The sequence below is a fragment of the Rousettus aegyptiacus genome, unplaced genomic scaffold, assembly GCF_014176215.1.
Source record: "Rousettus aegyptiacus isolate mRouAeg1 unplaced genomic scaffold, mRouAeg1.p scaffold_m13_p_4, whole genome shotgun sequence".
Taxonomy (NCBI): domain Eukaryota; kingdom Metazoa; phylum Chordata; class Mammalia; order Chiroptera; family Pteropodidae; genus Rousettus; species Rousettus aegyptiacus.
This window is the reverse complement of record NW_023416307.1, coordinates 39,659,733-39,679,122: the sequence shown is the minus strand read 5'-3', so window position 1 is coordinate 39,679,122 and position 19,390 is coordinate 39,659,733. Positions and strand designations below refer to the sequence as shown.

Sequence of the window (19,390 nt, the reverse complement as noted above, 5' to 3'; positions counted from 1 at the left end):
CTTTAACTTTTAAATGATACTTATTATGCATCTTTAGCTTTTATCAAGAAAATGTGTGGAGTTGAAAAAAGGGAAGGATAATCTTTAAAAGTAAAAGAAAAGAAAAAGAGAAAGGGTTTATATTTTTAATTAGCATGGCTCAATAAGTTACTACTTCAACTTACTTCACTCTAAATATAAAGCAATGGTAGCTAAAATGTAAAAATAGAAAACTGGAGAGAGACATACACTGACGAAAACTCAAGATAAACCTCATGGTAGACCTGTGGACCTGTTTTCACAAGACTGGGGATCCAGGCCTAGTATCAGGAATTCTGTGGGGAAGGGATTCCATGAAAGAAGTGGTCGCAGCCAGGCTAACAGTTTTAACTCAAGAATTGATTGGGACTCTGGCTTTATTTAATAAATGTCAGGCTCCAGCAAGGTGGAGGAGGGGATGGTTTAGCAAGAGGAGGGTGACACAGATGAAATCCACAGCCTTGTTTATCATTACTGGAGAATAGTTCTAAATTGCCATCATACAACATGATTCTGGGTGAGGAGCCTGGCGGCAGGTGGAGGCAACCTCAAAACAGCTAGATGAGGATGGGTAATTACAAAGGCAACAAACCCTGCTAACAACTTGATTTTGGGCTTCTAGCTTCAGAATGTGAGGAAGTAAATTTATGCTGTTTAAGTCATTTGGTCTATGGTATTTGTTATGGCAGCACTAGCAAAGTAACATGAATATATATATTTTTAAATATATGGAAATCTTAAAGATAAAAAATATAAAATTTGAAATGAAAAATTGACCGATGGGCCTACCAGCATATTAGACACTACGGAAGAAATATCAGTAAAGAAATATTAGAGAGAAAAAATGCTCAACCTCCTACCCCTGCCACCAAACTGTGCCCCCCTACCCCAAACACCAATGATCTAGGGAATAGTATCGAGCCTGCGAACACATGTAGGCAGAAAGAAATATGGAGGAGAAAGGGCAGAGAAATTATTTGAGGAAAAACTTGCCCAAAACTTCACAAATTTGAAAAAAGTATTAATCTACACTGAAAGGAATTCAAAAATTAAATAGAACAAACACAAATAAAACTACAACAAAGGAAACCATAATAAAATTTTGGAAACCAGTGGTACAGAGAAAAAAAATCTTTGGAGCAGCCAGAAGAAAAATACTCATTATATAGAGGGGAACAAAGATAAGAATGACAAATGTCTTATCAGAAACAATGCAAGTAATAAAAAAGGGGAAACATCTTTTAAATGTGAAAAGAACAACTATGAACTATATTAGCTCAGGCTGACATAAGATAATGCCATAGACTGGGTGGCTTAAATAACAAGAATTTATTTTCTTGCCGTTCTGGAAGCTGGCAAGAGCCAGCTGATTTGGTCTATGGTGAGTCTTTCTTCCTCATTTATAGCCAGCTGCCTTCTTGCTATGATCTCACATGGCATTTCCTTCATGCACAGCAGCGGGGAGCAGAGACTTCCCGGTGTCTCTTCTTATAAGGATATTAATCCTTTGGGATCAGAGTCCCACCCTATGACCTCATTTAACCTTGAAGGCCCCACCTCCAAATATAGCAACACTGAGAGTTAGGGCTTTAACATTTGAATTTGGAGGAGACACAAACATTTATCCATAACATTAATCGAGAATTCTACATACAGCAAAAATATCATACAAAATAAAATAAAATATATATTCAGATAATCAAAAGCTGAGAAAATTACCACCAGCATTACAAAATGTTATGTGATCATTACAAAAATATTAAAAAAAAATTCAAGCTGAGGGAAAATAATGCCACATGTAAACTTGTGTATACACAAAAGAATAAAGAGCACCAGAAATAGAAAATATGAGTAATATGAAAGATATATTTTATCATTTAAATCTCTTTAAAAGATAATTTAATGTTTAAAGCAAAACAGTGTATTGAAATTATAACATGTGGAAGTAAAGTGGATGGCAATACCACAAAACCGAGGCAGTAGTAAGTGGAAGAATATTTTTGTAAGGATATTCTAGTAAACATGAAGTGATATAATATCATTTGCATACAGACTGTGATAGTTAAACATGAATATTATAAAGTCTAGAGAAAATGTCAACAAAACAGTTATTATAACTAATCTAATAGAGGGATAAAATGAAATAAAGATCTCGATCCCAAAGAAATTGTAACAGGGCAAAATGATAACAAAGACGAATGGGAACAATATAAAACAAATAGTAACAGGAGAGACATAGAACCAGCTATATCAATAAGTGGACTATGTACTTTGATTAAATAGGGAGATTTTTTTAATGATTAAAGAGTCAATTTATGAAGAGACACTAAGAACCTGAAATGTGTAAACTCCTAATAATGGATCTTCAAAATACCTAATAAAAAACTGTCAGAACTGAAAGGAGAAGTAGAAAATTCTAAATTTATAGTTGAAGATTTTAACAATTCATTCTCAGTAATTGTTGGAACAAATGGACAGAAAATTAGAAAGCATAAAAGTGACTTGAATAATACTACTAACGAACTAATTTGCATTTTAGAACATTCCATCAAATAATAGAATATACATTCTTATAAAATTCACCTGAAACATTAACTAAGGTAGACCATATTCTGGAGTCAAATCCAAACTTTAACAAATTTTAAAGAGTTGAAATCATACAAAATTTGTACAGCTTTTGGTATATCAATTATACCTCAACACAGTGGTTTTGGAAAAAGTAATAAATTAAAATATTCATCAGTGAGTAAACGATTAACTTATCATGTAATAAAACTGATGATATATATACAGTGTTTATTTAAATGGTAAGTTGTCCATGATTTATTGTTGACTTGATAGGTGATAAAACTGAACGTACAGATATCAAACAAAATTTCAACACTTGGGTGGCAAACTTTTAGGTGATTTTTACTCTGTTTTTCTGTATTGCTTGAATTTGTTTACACCAGAATATATTCCTTTTATTAAAAAAAATACTACAATAAAGCTGTTTTCATTTTGAACAGAGAAGAGTACACAAGTTCTGGGATGTAATAATGTTGACAAATAGTGAAAATAAAAAGTGGAGACACTTACTACAGACTCTATAGACATTAAAATTATAACGAGATTGCTAGATTGCTATGAATAATGTTAATAAATTCAACAACATAGATGTAAAGAACAATTTCCTTGAAAGACAGTTTTCCAACTGGGAACAGAAGAAGTAGAAATGAATTGCATTTGTAATTTAAAAATTTTCTATGTCTAAAAACAGGAGACTTAGGTGCTTTCAACTGGTGAATCCACTCAAACATTTAATAAAGAAATGGTACTGACCTGAAACAAATTCTTTCAAAATATAGAAGAGGAGAAAAGACTTCCTGCTGTATTTTTTTGCGGCCAGCATTATTCTGATACTAAAATCAGACACAGATATTAAAAGAAGAAAATTTCAGCCAACATCTCTCATCAACATAAATGCAACAGTCCTTTACAAATGTTAGCTACTTGAATATAACAATATATGAAATTGATAATCTATTGTGACTAAGTGCAGCTTAATCCAAGAAATACAAATATTATTTCACACACAAAAATAACCAATGTAATTTATCATTTTAACAAATAAATTAGAAAATACATGTGATAATTTCAGTAGATATTTATAAAAAACATTTGACAAAACTTAACATTCATTCAGGATAAAATCCCTTAGCAAATTAGAAATAAAAGTGTATTTTCTCAGCTTGATATAGGGCTCTACTAAAAACCTATAGTTAACATTTTACTTAATGTTGGAAAATGCACACTTTCCTCCCAAGGATATTTGCTTTCCCACTGCTGGAGGTCCTTGTCAGTACAATAACACAAGAGAAAAAAAAAAAAAAGAAATGAAAAGTATATATATTGTAAGGAAAGTAGTAAAACTTGATTTGAGAATGACATGATCATGTATTTAGAAAATTCTAAAAATCCGTAAGAATACTACTTGAATTAATAAGTGAGCTTAGCAAAGTCATGAATATAAAGCTAATATAAAGCAATCAATTATATACATATTAACAACTAAATCAATAAAATAGAAGTTACAAAAATTATATCACAATAGATCATAAACATGAAATAAATAGGATTATATTTAACAAAATGTGTACACTGAAAAATCAAAAAGTATTGTTGAAAGTAAACAAGACCTAAATGAATAGAGAGATATAATATATTCAAGAATCAGATGATTCAATTTCGTTTCTGTTAAGATGCCAGTTCTCCCCAAATTGATTTGTAGATTTAACAGAAAATCTCACCAAACCCAAAACCTACAAACTTTTTTTTCAAAAATCCACCAACTGATTCTAAAAATTATGTGGACACACAAGAGATTTATACTACCTTGTTTTAGGACTTAATATAAAGCTGCAGTGGTTAGGAGAATATAGTATTAGCCTAAGAATAACATATATCAATGAAACAGAACAGAGACTTTAGAAATACATACACTCATATAAGATCAACTATTTTTTGACAGAGATGCTGAGATAACTCAATGGGAAAAGAAGTTTTTTCAACAAATCATACTGGGATAGCTAGATATTCTATTGGGAAAGAATGAATCTTGACTTTTACCTTATACTACACATAAAAACTAAGTGATCATAGACCTAACACAAAAGCTAAAACTGAAGAAAACGGGAAAATATTTATGATCCTAAGGTAAGCACAGATTTCCTATGGAGGATATAAAAACATTATCTATAAAAAATTGATCAAAGTCAGTATTTTGATTTGTTTCAAATAAAAATCTTCAATAAAAATTTTCTACTTTTCAAAAGACACCATTTTTGAATTAAAAAGACAAGTCACAGACAGGGAGGAAACATTTAAAAATATATTAAAAAAAACTGGAACCCAAAATATAAAAAGAAACCTTACAATTCAATAATAAGAAGGCAAATAACCCAACAAAAAATGGGCAAAATATTTGAAGAGACATTTTGTCAAAGAATGTATATGAATGACCAAGAAGGACATGAACGATATCCAACATCATTAGTCATCAGAAAAATGCAAATTTGCACCAGAGGGCAATACCATACATACTCAAGAAAATGGCTAAAATTAAAAAAACTGCCCATACTTAATGTTGGAATGAATGTGGAGCAACTGAAATTCTCTCATATTGCTGGTGAGTAATTTGTCTAATGAAACACATACAGAAACATTAAATAAATAAAAAAATAGAAAGGAAGGAGGAAGAAAGGAAAAAAACAGGAAGGAAGGAGGAAGAAACTGAGGAAGAAACTTAAGAAACTGAGGAAGAGACAGAGACAGAGAGAGAGAGAGAGAGAGAGAGAGAAAGAGAGAGAGAGAGAGAAGAGGAGGGGAGGGAAGGGGAGGGAAGAGGACAGGAGGGATGGGGAGAGGAGGGGAGGGATGGGGAAAGGAGAAAAGAGAGGGAAGAAAAGAGAGAAAAGAAGCCAGACGCATCAGGAAGAGATGATGAAGCTTCAACACATGTCCAGTAGGAATCCCAGAGGGGAGTGATAGGACCGACAGAAGAGAAGTATATGAAGAGTCAACACGTGAGATTTCCCTTGAATTGAATAAGAACATGAGTCTATATTAAAACTTCCCTCTGAGTATCAAGATAATTAAAACAAATTTACACCTGAACAAATTAGAGTAAAACTTCCTACTCTCAAGGATTAAAGAAAACTCTCTCAAAAGCTATCAGAGAGGAAAGATGGATTATCTATAAAAGGTCAATATCTCTAGACTAATATTAGACTTTTCAGAAACAATTTATGATAAAAAATGAAATAATGTCTTCAAAGTGGTGAAGGAAAAATAACTGTCAAATTATAATTTTATTTTCTTTTAAAGTTTAGAAGTGAGAACAAAATTTAAATCATGTCTATATGTAGAAAGTCCAAGGGAACTTACTATTCATACATCTTGACTAAAAAAATCTGGTAAAATGTGTTCTTCATAAAAAGAAAAGTGAATTCAAAGGAAAGGTTTGAGATATAAGAAAGAACAGTGAATGGAGACACTGATTAAAACATGTTTGTATATGTAATAGATAAAGTGAGTAAAAGAACAAAACAGAACCAAAAGGTGTAAAACTAAAGCTAGAGAATAAAAAGTTAACAGGAGGTTGGTGTTCCATAATCAGCACCCTGAAGAACACAGAGTTTGGGAAAAGTGCAAAACATGTTGAACATATTTAGTAATTGTTTAAAAATATTATAGTAAAATGCATGTTAAAAATTAAAATCACTAAATCAATAGAAACAATGTATAGCATTAAAATTAGCAGAAAGAAAAAAAAATATCAGCTTAATGGAAAGCAGAAATAAAGAATAAAAGGAGCAAAAGACTGATAAATTAAAAAAAACAAAATGAGATGGTGGAAATAAGTCAGTAATCATAGTAAAAATTAGTGGATGAAACTCCCACAATAGAAGATAAGGATTATTAGAGTGGATTGAAAAAAGAGCCCAGCTGCTTGCTCCTTTAAGATACAACTAAAACAAGTCTCACAAACATGCTGGAGTTAAACAATAAACCCATACAAAAACCAACTGAAAGGAAGCTAGTGTAGTAATACTAATAGCAGAAAAAAAAGAATTTAAGGCAAAAACATTAATTGAAATAAGGAGGGACACTGCAAACAATAAATAGAACAATTCAGTAAGAAAAATTGCCATGAACTTTTATGTACTAAATTCAAGAAGAAACCTCACTCAGAGTTAACACATGGGAGATTAACACATGGGAGAGTGGGGGATTTACCATAGCTTGATCAGAACCTGATGAGTCAAGTGGGCTGAAACATATTTTTGAATAACAAAATTAACACTATATCTAATGTAGAAATAGACCATGCACCCAACAAGAATACATTATTTTCAAACACTTGTCTTTATAAGATGTATTTTTTTCCTATTTGATTGTATCCTATGTAACCTACGAGATGGAAAAATTATAAATGTTTTATGAGTGCTTTAAAAATAGACTAATTAGGAAAACTGATTAAGAAAATGAAAAAGTAGAGGTGTAAATTAAAATAATACTGAGGAAAAAGAGGAGATGTAATTACAGAGAGAGATTTTTAAAAAAGTCTTGTGACTAGTACAAACAACGTTAAATCATTAACTTCGAAGTGAATAAATTTTTAGAAAAATGTAAATTACCAAATTGTCTCAAGTATAAGTAGAAATTAAATAATTGAACAACTCTTAAAGACATTAAATTAGTAATCTCAACCTTCCTATATGTACTTAATCCAAAATTTGCCAGGCTTTGATAATTTTCCTGAAGTTTTATTAAACATTCAAATAATTCACTATGCCATAAAATTAATTACACTATAAAAATTTTTGTGTTATTATTGGTGGACCATGCGTGTAATAAAATATATCATTGGAAATAAATAAGTGTTATTAAGTTATTAATAAATAATTAGTGTTAGGTTTTGGAATCAATATGCTGATCTCCACTTTCCCCCTAAGTATTCATATCACTACTATTTGTTTAGTAAAAATAACCCTAGTAGTATGGCAAAAGTATGTCTCCTGGTTGCTTCACTCAATACTTTGGGTACTTTATTATGGCGAATAGGATCGTGATGGTTTGGTATCATGGTAAAATGGCATTAAAAAATTATCATGAATTTAATGGAGTTCTTGGGGTTTATTAAAAAGAAAGATCCTCTCCATCCCATGTTTTCCTAGGTGTAATATTGATAACCTGATTTCCAGTTCTATGTCAATGGGAAGTATAGAATTGGAAAGCATGTAATCTGTAATTTCTACAGGTATACTTTTGATTGTGTTTAGCCTGTATCAAAAGCAAAGGGTGTATATCGAATCATTCAGAAGGAACTAGAAATTGCATACTTCAAGCACACCTTTCAATGGTCTACTTCTGTCATTTTGGTATTAACAAAGGCTCTAGGGATGCCGGCAGTCATATCTACCTATTTTTTTTTTTTGAGAGGAATATCTAAAATGAAAGACTCAACAAAAGACTAAGATGGAAGGAGGTTGTTGTGAAGGAAATGTCCTGGATTTTTTTTTTTTTAATCTGTTGCCAAGGAGCCCAGAACCTAGCTAACACAAAATGTTTCCTGGATATGTTGCTGCTAATAACTCTAACTATAGGACATTCAGATCTCCCTTATTGACATCATGTACACTCAAGGAGCATATAAGCCCAGAATGAAAATGAAGTTATGTGACTGGCTAAAACAAATAAAGCATATATTTTTTTTGGTGATAGATATGCGTGATGAAGGTAAAAATAAAATGAATAGGTCACTTAAAGTGGAATAGATGAAAGAATACTTTAGAGTTCATAAGAAATTTTCCTTGCAAAAAAGATCAAACAATAGTTGAAAGTATATTTAAAAGCTGCTTTGTGGTAGAACCTCTATTCTAAAATTCTTCTTTAGCTACTCCATTTGAGAACACACATTAGCTGTTAGGTTAGCATCGAATATGGAAATGTCAAAATGACCACAGTCTCAGTGAGGATGAAAGGAAAAACAGGGACTTGTTGCAAAAATACATCATTAACTATATTTGCACCTCTAGGTCATTAACCTAGAGAATATAGGCCTTTTTTTCTTTACCATCACAGATTGTTCCACCCTTTGGGAGACTGAACCCTTAATGTTTGGCAAGGTGTGTCTGAGAGTTTTTCTTTGAAGATATTATGTCTCATTATCACGAGGTCTTAATTGGACCTCATTCTCAGATTATCCTGGACATCTTTAAAAAAATAGATTTCTCTTTAAACAACAGTAGCATAAGCCAACTACCACAAAAACATATTAAGCAAGACTCATTTGAAAGATTTTAGTAACTATGGTGTAATTTTTCAGAAATCATCTAATTACTTTTTCTTTACTTCAAAGAGATAAGGTAGGCAGTTAGTCAACTTACACCAATTTGAGTAAACCAAGAGTTTGTTTCCCTCAGCTGCTTAATATAGATTTAAAAGCCATGAAATGAATATTTATCTTGAAGAAATTATGTTGGTTTATATGACACATTCAAAAGAATGTGTTTTAGGTTTATAACTGACAGTATGTCCAGTAGGTCTGTGGGCCCCACTCTCAGCTCCATGACTGTGTATTCAACATCTGGGATGGGAAATTAACCTATCCCCCTGAAAACACCTTTATAGTTATATTAATCAAAATACTAAGTTGTTCATTACAAGCTCCCTGATGGGAAGGGCTGTATTTATTTTCTAAAATTGTGTATTTTCAGTGACTTTTTTAAAAATGAGTTACAGATACTGGCGTCTTGATATACTGCAATGCCAAGTGCATTTCTCATTCTTTCCCTTCTTCTACTTCCTTACTCCTTCTCTGTTGATTTTGCTCTTCAACAATAGATGAAACAGGGTCATAAATTAACACTATTCATTCACCATCAATTCCATTTCTTCTCTGTCATCTCTACACTTGTCTACCATTTTTATTCATAGGAAGTGATGAGAAACTCAAGACTTCAGAAAAGAATTTTAAAGTAGTAATAATTTATTCATAACCTAGACTCTGGGTTCTTTTATTTTAAAATGTAAAGCTCACCTTCTGGAACACACTTTTTGCGATAGACATGTCATTTCCCTAAGTTGTATTCTAAGAAAACATATGCCTGTTTTAATTGGCCCTCCCTTCCCCGACTGATTTGAGGGTTGCTACACATACCAATGATAAAGTGACACGACAAGAGCTTTCTAGGAATGCTGTTGCTACACGTGTGTCTAACAGATTATTCTAGGGCAATTTGAAAGAGTGTTGAGTGGAAAATAAGAAAACTAAATGAAATAACTTAGGAATAAAAATGACCATTTATTATTGAGTATCTGCTCTATACCAGATGCTTCATACACATTTTTCCATTTAACTCTAACAATGGCCTTATAAAATGTGTATTATTATCTTATTTCTTAGCTCAAGAACAGGAGGCACAGAGAAGTGGGTAATATATAGAACAAAAGAGCTGGGATTTAAACCCAGGTATATCTGACTCTAGAGCCCATGTTCATTTCATGTGACAGACTTATTAGCAGGACACATTTTATTTTTATCAATGGGAGAGATACTAGATCAGCCCATTCTCTCATTTGGACTCTGCCTGCTTCTGCCAAAGTCAGCAAGGATAGAAATGGTAATTTGAGCGAACAGCTCGATTATAAAAATGGGTCATTGTACCACCACCCAAAAATATTTACATGCTTCTGGAGTATAAATATACAGTGTTTCTTTATAGACTTCTTAAAATGTCCTTTAACTTATATTTGTAAGAAAAGACTACCTGTCATCTTAAAAACATTCATACTATCCGGTGATTCTCTCTGGCCTAAACTAAATGAAAAAATTCTTTTATTGCATTTTTAGTTTTGTGAGAAGAGAGGATACCTGTAGACTCACATATTCATGTTTTGGAGATATTATGCAAGAAAGAAATTGGGAATAAAAGCAAGGGGAAAAAAGAGAGTAAAGGCCCAGAGAAATGTGTTTGAGTGCTCACATTCCTCTTAATATTCACATGGCAGAAGATATTCAGTAGGGGTTGGTGCATCAAAGAGTTCAATTTAGAAAGGAATGGGGAAAAAACAAATTTTAAAGTCAGTATGAGAGGCAAGGCTGTGTGGCAGGATAATGATGAGGAATTTGTTGTTGCTCTGTGACTGTGTTCTGAATTTGTGCTTCTGCCACCATCGTTATTTACTGAGAATATACCATATGATACAATGTGATGCAGGGGATATTTAGAAAGTAAATCTTAATTATTATAAATGTATATCTTCCATTAAACATTTTCATTAGACTTTAACATCTGGGACATTATGCGAGGCACTTAAAAGTGAAGCACCCTTCACTTATTGGATATAAATTAAAGGAGGTTACAAATACGGGTACCATTTGTCACAGATGGTTGCATGGAGGGCATGCAAAAGACAAACAAAGTAACAACCATTTATATTATTGGTCATTCTCAGGGCCTAAATATTGTGTAATAGGAAGTATATATAGTTATTTTTTTTTTCTGTTTAGGAAGCAAATCGTTTCCTTTTTCCTTCCAGAGACTTAAACAATTTAAACACTCCATTGAGAATACTACAAGGACCTGTAACTCAAGCACTACTATTAATAGATATGAAAAGTAGCTCCTTGCATGCAAGTCAGGTGAAAAAATTTATAGAAAGCGGGCAATAAACTTAATAAGGTGTTATATAATATGCAGAATAAATATTAGTACAGTAGATGAACCTAAATGACAGCAACAAATTATAAAGCTTAGCATGCAATTAAAATTGCTAATGGAACACTGTAAAGAGAGAATGTGTTCATTCTTAGATCAGTCAGAGAGCAGCTATTTGGTGTCAGAGCCACCACCTGAACTAATGACACCCTCTTAAACTTATTTTTAAACACTCATCTGTCATGCAACAGCTACACTCTATGGGTGTCTTTAGTTTAGTCTTCTAACATTTATTGTATATGCTAATAAAATATATTCTCAAAAAGTGCTAATGAAGTATAAATAAATGTTATGGAAGTTCAAAGAAAGGAGAGATTACTTCCAACTGGGAGGACTGGGCAAGAGTTTCATGTAGAAGATGTCATTTAATCTGTGTCTTGAAAGATAAGTAAGATTTGTACATGTGGAGATGAAGTAAATGGTATTGACAGATGGAACCATATGCACGAAAGCATGGAGCCAGGAAAGCACCACCTTGTAAGAAACAAAAACAAAAACTTAGGGCATAATAGTTTATTGCAGTAGGACTAATTAACTGAGAAGTTTCAGGCAGCTCTTGGTTCCTAAATTTTAAATTTTAGGTGGGAGATATTTGAAAAACAATGGAATGACTGTAGTCTTTGATAGTATTTGGAACATAGAAATGCTCTTTCTGTGTGTAATTTTCAAAGTTGACATCTGTCAATTCTTGATGAAAGAAACTAAATGAAGGTTCCCAAATCCATGCTTATCGTTGAAATAGAAGAAAAAATGACCTTCTGTATTCAAGGAGGAAAGTTTACAGAATTTATTAGAAATGAGGAGAGAAAATTTATTGTTGATGTTAAATCTGATTGACTCATCATTAGAAACAGGGAGCCTTTTGGTTTCTATGGCCATGGAGGTGTGCCCTCAAATTCCTCATCAAATTCCAGATGTTGCAACTTTGGGATGCATCACAGCTTTCAATTCCAAGTTTATGTTCTTCTACAGCTACTTACAGTCAGTAACAGAACAGCAAGGGTTCTATAGGTCATTTTTGCCCAATGTAGATGACTTTAATGAGCAGTCTTTGCTCTGGGGCTCCCCATTGACTTGGATGGGACTTTCTCAAGTTACACTGCAGTCTGAGGTTCTTCCAACCCAACTTTTTTCCTTTCCTTTTCTCCTTTCACAACTGTCAAATCAGCATTGTGATATAAAGACTTTTTTCTTTCCTACTATTTTTCCTTTTATGCTTTATAGAAATTCATTTCCTCCAATATATCTCTTGCACTTCTAATTATATCTTTGTATCTGCTTCTGGGAGGACCTGAACTGATACAGCTTCAGACAAGCTATCATGTGACCAACCATCAGGACAGAATTGGACCTGAGCACCTAATTTATGAGTTCAGTCATTTCTTTAATTTATTTTACAAGAATTTTTGAGCATTTGCTATGTGCTCAGTGAGCCTCTTTGTTCTAATACTAGTAATATAGGACATGAATAAGACAGATTCATGTTTTGAATAGAATCCACATTTATGAGAAAACTAAATCATTATTTTTCACTTACCTTTATGTTTATTATTTCTATTTTAACACATAAGGTTGTGTGGCTCATGACTATGTCCCAATTCTTAGTAACTTGGTGTTTTTATGTCCTTGTCCTTTTCCTTTCTTCTTTCCTGCTTTCTTTCTTCTTTTCATTCTTTCTTCTCTCCCTCCTTTACCACAATAATTCATAATATATGTTTATAATGAAAGAACATTTAGAGATGGGAGTGCATTTGAAGATTGTACTTTCACTTCAAAGAAGGCAAAGCACAGCTTAACTTGGACAAAACAGTAGAAAAGGAAGAGGAAACTGGGGCTGTGAAAATCTATGGTTGGCTGCCGGTTTGATTTGGAATTAGAGGGGTTGGTTTCTGTTATACCCCAGAGAATTTTGCATGTGGAAAAAATAATATTTCCACATTTACCTTCTAAATTTATTTTTTAAAACTCTAATCATCTTTTAAATATTAAAGTTAATATTTCTCTAAATCAGGAGTCGGAAAACTATATCCCCTGGACGAAATCCAGTCTGATGTCTATTTTTGTAAAGTTTTATTGGAAAAAAGCCATGCCCATTCTCTTAGGTGTTATCTGTGGTTTCCTTCATGCTATAAGAGTGGAGTCGAGTAGTTGTGACAGAGATGATCTGCCCTGCAAGCCTAATATATTTATGGCTTTTTACATTGCTGGTCCAAATATTTTCACTCTGCTGACCCAATAAAAAAAATGTATGGCTTTATCAAAATAAATATTCCAAAGTATAAATATTGATTACGTATTAATCATACTGTCTCGACTTTTAAGTAAATCCACATACTCAGTATACCTTATTCTCTCATATATTTTAAATATCTTTCCCACCAAATAAACCAAACATACAAAGTATCAACAAAACGGTTATACTAAAGCTATTTACAAAAGTTTTAATACCATGGATTTGAGTCTGTTTCTTCATTATCTCTTTTGATATCTTTATTCTTTTATTTTAATTTTATCCCTTTCTCAAGATTACCTTCCTGGTTGTTATAATTAAGCAGATATCACTTCTGGGGTTGCAGTAATTTTCCTAGTTGCAGTAATATTACCAGATATGAGGAGGTATGTGGAGAAAAACTAACTGAGGCTGCAGAATCTGGACTGATTCTTGATAGGAAAATGGTCACACAGCCCAAGTTGAATGAAATCCAAGTCTGTGATCATTAGGATGAAGCCATTCTTATCGTTAAGTCCCATACTTGGCGATTAATAGTGGAATTTAAAAATCATTGATATTTTAATTTTTTTGAAATTGGAAGTGTCATCACTTCACCCTCAAATTGGGTATTGTTTTGCTATTATGACATATCTTTCTTGTTTTGATATTACTGGAACCAAATTATATATCAAATAAGTACTTAATTTTAATGAATAAGGTCACCTAGAGATTTTCTATGCCAGACATCAAGGAATCAAGTTTGCTCAGTTAATTCTCTTCTTTAGGATTTTGGTCTAACAATTTATTATGTGACACACTGGCAGCCCCTTTAAAAAATTAGTTGTTGTGTATGGCTAATCAAATGATAGATTCTTTTTCTGGTTAGTTGTTATCGGTATCCACAGGTGTTAATCAGGTCTTCTTGTTGGTACCGTTAACTACCTTTTCTGGATCTGTTTGACTTATTCAAATTTCTTGTGTTCACTCTTTCTTTATTATAATTACACACAGATAGAAATAAGTACATAGCTGTACTTTAAAAATACACATATAATTGCAAAACTAAGAAAAAATAGCCACATATCATTATTTCACTACTTATTAACATAAGTAAAAATACCATTTCTACATTACAAATACTTTTGCACACCTTTTAAAATAACTTTTCTCAGTGCCATCATGAATTCTGCCTTCTATAGATGCAGCTGTTCTAATTAACCATAAAGTAACCATTATTACATTTTTGTTTGGATATTTGAATTATCACAGCTTGGCGAGCAGCAGCTCTTCCGTCTGGCTCTGTTGTCTTTTCAGCAAGTCCTGCCATCTTAAAAAGAGTCTTGACCTTCTATAACCATAGGCTATGCCATCACCATCCTAATTTTTTCTGCCCTAAGACATGAAGTCAGATACTTTCCAAGGAGTCCTGGTTCCTTTGTGATTTAAAAGCATAACCTGTGCTTTATGAAGGCTCGTGATGACAAATTATGTACACACGTGCTGCTACTGCCCCTGCTGTTGGTGGAGTGCTTTTAGTGGCAAGGCTGGGAAAGATATTTTTCTGAGTATGAGCTTACATTAGATTTTTCTCTAAATTAAAATTTTTAAATAAGTTTTCATGCTGTGTGGGCTATACAAATCAAATTGCATAAATAGGTTTCATAAGCCAGGGCTTGTTTCTGTTCAGTACCAGTATTCTCTGAGATGGGCTATGGTGGAATCTGTGGTTTTGACTGGCCCAGCAGCTCTTCCCCTTTTCTTTGTTATTAGTATTCCAGTTTTCCTTCTGGGGACTTTGCTTCACTCCTTCCATGCTGTTCTGGTGGGATAGTCATGTGTATTGTCACCACCCTCCTCAGACACAGGTCTGAGGTAAGACTAATCCTACCCTCCCAGGAGATTGTCTTCAGTGAGCGGACATTGGCACAGAGCACTGAAATGGATCCTTCCAATAGCCATCCCCTGAAGCAGAGGTAGTCCGTTAATGCTGTAAATCAATAGTAATTTTAGACTGTAATAAAGAATAAAAAACATTTATTTAAGCAAATGGAGCCTGGGAAACACAGACTCAGGTAACAACCTAAATTGTGTTCCACCAAGATAAAGGGGAGGCCACCTTTTATGGCAAAAGTTCTTGCCCAGGTCCTCAATTAGGTCCCTTTAATGTAAATGAGGTGGCCAAATTGTGCAGTTCTGATTGGACAGGGCAAATCTCCTTTCATTAGAAGAAACTTGAAACCAGGGTTTTCCCTGCAGTGGTTGCTTCAGAAGGCACATGCAAGCAGGACATAGCACAGGAAGCTGAGTTCAGTATGGTTCTTCTCTGTGTACAGAGTATGTGAGGAGCCCCTGTCAGCAAATGGCTGCTAGGCTCTTATCATTTATAAAATCTGGGCCCTTGGTTGACCATAAGGAGGAGTCTATCTCAGCAGATAAATTTCTTCTCGGGGTTCACATCGAATGAATCTTTTCTTCTCAGGGTCCATATTGCCTATTTCCTAATTTCCTAGAGCATCTTTGATCCTAGGCCTGAGTATTCATTCTTTTCATTAGCTTCTGGAATCTATTTTGCTATTCTTAATTATTATTATTATAACTTAGTTTAAGTTAACCGGAGTCCATTTCTCTTATCTGCAACCAAATAATCCTAACTGATACATGTTTGTGGGTGGGTATGTGTGTTGCCATTCACTTATACTGTAACCATGGTAGATGATTCTGAAAATTATTTGATGATGATATGATCAGTTATTTTAGAGATTTCAGTCTATAACAAAGGGTGTGAGGAAAATGTGTATCCTTTTTATTCACAAAAGATGTTGGGTTTTTTTTTTTTTTTGGAGACACATTTAGTTTTTCTATTTGTTTTATGCATTCATGTATTTTCTGTTTTATGTATTTAAAGCTACAGTCTTTCTCGGAGTTATTTATTTTTATATGAAAAAGGCAGATTACTCATAAGTTATCATTTTCAGAAAGAGAGACCATAAGGTCTTCTTTGAGGAAAAGGCCTGCATAACTTTACCATTCCAAGATTGTCTGAGGTTGCATATCCTGTATATACAACGTGATTACTCAGCCTCTTCATAGCAGAGAAAGCCAGAGATACTTGTAGGTTGTTTTCTTTGATGTCATGGTATAGGGATTTGTTCACAGACAATGGCTTTAGGTCATCAAATGTTTGAACTTGTTTGAGTTAAGCTATATGACTCCTACCAGCAAGGATGCTTTGTTTTCCCCATCTGCGAAGTGCTATTCTCATTTCCCAGGCTTGATAAATAATAATGACTGACCTTGAATTTTACTGAGCTAAGGTGCTAGGTACACAGTAAATAATAGCAATGACTCCATGAGATCACAGTCTAAGCTGGGTACCCTTTGCATTCTTCAACACTATTTTTGGTTCAGTTTTTGGTATTCAAAAAAATTGCTTGACTCAATCTTTGGATTATGTGTAGTAAGCCATTGCAAATGATAGATATAAGGGCAGCCATCATTTATTGAGTATATATGCCTGGCACTGTGTTAGGTGATTGGTAAAAAGTGTGTTCCATTTTCACCAATATCATGAATAATTATTGTTATCATTATTTATAGACAAGGAAACTAGGTTTCAAAGGTCTATGATTTGATAAAGGTTTTCCTACTCCATTGTTTGACAGTTTATTCAAGTAAAAGATACCCTAGTTCTGTACATTCATGCAGAGATTTTACATAGAGTCTTGATAAATAATGGAGTAAAAGCAAAACATGTGACTACATAGCCCTTATTTCAGTCATGTTCAAATCTCAAAGTCTTTGTCTCTGTTCTTTTATCATATCCAGCATCCAACACCTTTCGAAGTCAGAAATCTGAAAGTCACTCTTGAAGTTTTCCTCTTTTTTATTCCTTTTTTTCAGTCAGTTATCAAGTCTTGTCAAAAATATAATTTGAATATGACTATATTTCTTCCTTCTTACTGCTGCCACCATAGTTCAGTTCATCATTATCTCCTCATATCAATGATGGTTTCATGCAGTGACATTCTAGGTAATCTATTCTTATCTAGGCCTCTTAGAGCCATGGACTTCTGGGTATGATTTATGGACCTAGAAGAGTGTAGAGCAGAGTGGGATTGAGTGATAATGGGTGGTCACATACCCGAATGAGAGACCATTTATGAAGGAAGAGTACAGGTTGGCGTGGTTCATTTTAGTGGCAGGCTAAAGTCATTATGGAACGCTTTGAGCCAAAGGTGAGAGATTAAATCGATAAGCAGGAAATGGAGCTTTGGATTCTGGGCATAACAGATTAGTGTGCTACACTGCAGAGGCTAGGTAAGATATTAAGAGAACAATGGGAAGTCAGCAGTATATGAGGAGAGGGGAGCAAGAAAAGTTGGAGAAACAAGATGGTCACTTTTTTAACATTTACTGTGTTCTAAGTATGACGTGTTTGTTGAATTGTATAGAGGCCATATTCTCCTTTATACGGTATCCGAGTCTTCCCAGATTATGGGTAGACTCAAAGTTGTCGGGCCAAAATAGACCTTTGGGAGCTAAGGGCTTGAAGCCTGAGTATTAGTTCTATGAGTTTAGTGATGCTCATTGGCTTGACCATTTCCTTAGCTATAGATTGGAAAGTGGCCAATATTGTGCCCAAACAGGTTGATTTATGTTCATTTTGGACTGTTCAAAGACTGAGTAAAAGATGAGTAACAGAGGTATGATAGCTAGATCAGGTTAGATTTTTAGAAAGATTAAATGAAAGAAGGCAGATTTATATAAAAAAGACCTTATAAGCAGAGAGATCAGTCACCCTAAGTGAAACAATGTTAGATGGAATTCACAAGGCTCAGGCTGATGGATTTTGCTAAATCGCTATGGATTATATTTACCCAGAGTAGCAGTTTATTGTTAGTAGATATAGAGTCTTGGGATACAAGTACAAACAGTGGATTCCCTATCAAATAGCACACTTAGCCTGGGAGAGAAACGTTATGGGTCTCTCAGCCAGGATGAAACAGTATTTTATTGAAAACATTCTCACTCTAAACTCACAGGGATCCTGATTTCTAAGTTGGTTTCAGTTAAATATTTTTTTCCATTCTAAGAAAACAATATACATCTATAATCTCTTCTAACTCTTGGCAGATCCATGATGCTATAGCACTCCACACCTTCCCAGTGGCTGCAATTACACACATCAGATTTCAGAATGGACGACGAGGTAAGATTCTGGAGGTAAAAGGTTACTACTTATGGTCCCCATTTTGCTCTCAAGTATCACAGCCTTTTATTGTCAGGAGTTATTTAGAGAAACAGTCATCAGCTAACAAAACCATCTGTTAGCTAACAACAGCAAAATATGAGGCTATTTCAAATGGCATGGGGCATTTCAAGTTAAGGTCAGACGGGTGCCAACTCTTTTTTTCCCTTCAGTCTAACCTTGTTAAAAAGAATGCATTTGTTATCAAAGCCAGTTTGGCTAATGTGCATTCACCTCATACATATCTAGAAATCAAAGCTGCCTAGAAAGTTATTTGAGGGTATGTTCTCCCTTTGGAATCCATCTTGCTCCAGCCATGCTAATAAGAATTTCATGTGTGTGTCAAGAAGACAATATAGCCTTTATGCAGTTCAACCAACACGTCCTACTCAGAACATGGTAAATGTTGGGAAAGCAGAAACAGCCTCCCTGGACAGACTTAGTAAAATTCTTCACCTTTGGGCTTCCCTGCACTACTCCATTACTTTTTCTAGCTGGGGGAGGAGGGGTGGTAGATGAAGAATCTCTGTACTCCTCCTTTTCCCTCAGCCAGATAGTTTCCCAAATCAGCTAAATATAACCCCGTTTATTGTCATGCTAAAACGTTCTATTTAGCTGTGTTTAACTGGATATCATGATTCCATGGAC

The 19,390-nt window shown here is 33.8% G+C and overlaps 1 protein-coding gene across 10 annotated transcripts in view; it reads left to right on the top strand.

The window, feature by feature from the left end:
* LOC107507009 (proteasome maturation protein-like) overlaps window positions 1–19,390 on the top strand; it is a 175,245-nt gene that overhangs the window by 93,815 nt on the left and 62,040 nt on the right. For all 10 annotated transcript variants that reach the window (XR_004950576.1, XR_004950577.1, XM_036219758.1 and 7 more), the window contains one exon: window positions 18,628–18,703. The gene's annotated coding sequence lies outside the window, so the exon portion shown is untranslated. The remainder of the gene's footprint in view (window positions 1–18,627; window positions 18,704–19,390) is intronic.